At 41.6% G+C, this 1,399-nt stretch overlaps 1 pseudogene; it reads right to left on the bottom strand.

Annotated features, from left to right (window-relative positions):
• Positions 1-211: 211 nt before the first annotated feature.
• Positions 212-1,214, bottom strand: LOC103069123 (S-adenosylmethionine decarboxylase proenzyme pseudogene; annotated as a pseudogene).
• Positions 1,215-1,399: the final 185 nt, after the last annotated feature.

Here is a 1,399-nt window from a genome sequence, read left to right on the forward strand (position 1 = left end):
AACACAGAAGAGAGCATTCATGCAAGATATCTAACTCCTTGATATAATAATGCATACAATTCAAAGTGATTACACTATCATTACATCTAGGGCTTTCTGCACCTACAAGGGGGTGGTTATGGAAAGCACGGCCCTTGGTATCAACATCTAAAAAGCAGCCACCACCTTCTATGTGTGTTCTCTTTTTGCTTTTTTTCGTCATTTTTCTTAATCAACTCTGCTGTTGTTGATGCTTCTTAGCAAAACTGGTAAAAACAAAATTGTAATCACTGAATAGAGCACTCTGGCAATCAAGACCTCTAAAACCTTCAGTCTTCTGGGGCGAAGAAAGCACTGTGTGACATTTAGAACTCTGATTTGCAAACAAGGTGGTCACAAATTTTCCTGGCTTGAAGACTTCCACAACTTTCCTGATCAGGTCATCATAGGAGGTCTGACTTAAGTTTGTTTCAAAGCTAACAAGAAAATTCTGGTTCTGGAGTGATGTGGATAGTCCAGTAAGTTCCATCTGATTTCATTCTATTCCTTGAATACCCACAAGGATCAAACAGTGTGGCATCAGTGACAGAACCTGGTATCAGATCACGAATTCGACTCTCATGAGTGACATCCTTTGCAGTAATACCGTCTTTCATGTAGTGCTGGTCCATAACTGCTGGGTCAAGCTCACTCATCAGAATTTCCAGGGTTTGATCTGGCTGATTGATTACTCGACTCTCTGGGAAATCCAAAGTATACAAGTACCAACAATCAGAATTCTTGTGTCCCATACAATATGTAGCTCCATTTGGGAAAATTGCATTAAGAAACTGTGTTTCTTCCTGGAAATTACTGTGTGGGTACCCTTGGTGAGAAGGCTTCATGAAATTCTTACGAAAATAAAAGAAGCTTTGAATTGAGTCAAACCCATTGTAATCCCTAGCAAGTTTCAACAGGGGAACTGGTGCTTTCAGCAAGAGGGTGGTACCACATGTCTTCAAAATGAAACGTCTCTTGGAGGCAAAGATGCTACTCTCACTGAGTACATAAGCTTGCTGCTTGTCAGTTTTTGTCACACTTATGACTGAACATTGCACATCCTTCAGAAGTATGTCCCACTTGTATCTTGGGATGGTGCGAAGATCCCCAGATCCTTGGTTTGCGTCAGGTTGCTGCCAGGAGAACCAAACCTCCAGCAGCTTCTCTGTCCCTTCGAAAAAATGTGCAGCTTCCATCACCATGAGACTAGTGAACAAACAAAAACCACGGAAAATCAAGTAAATTAAAATCTCTTCTCCCAACGCTGCCCCCGCCGCTGCGGATTGTTCCAGCTGTCTTACTAAAGTTCAGGTTCCTTTTTTGCTATAATTTTTTTTTTTTTTTTTTTTTTTTGGGGTTCGCGGGTCCCCACCCGTTGTGG

This window comes from Lipotes vexillifer, unplaced genomic scaffold, assembly GCF_000442215.2.
Source record: "Lipotes vexillifer unplaced genomic scaffold, Lipotes_vexillifer_v1.1 scaffold993, whole genome shotgun sequence".
NCBI classification, from domain to species: Eukaryota; Metazoa; Chordata; class Mammalia; order Artiodactyla; family Lipotidae; genus Lipotes; species Lipotes vexillifer.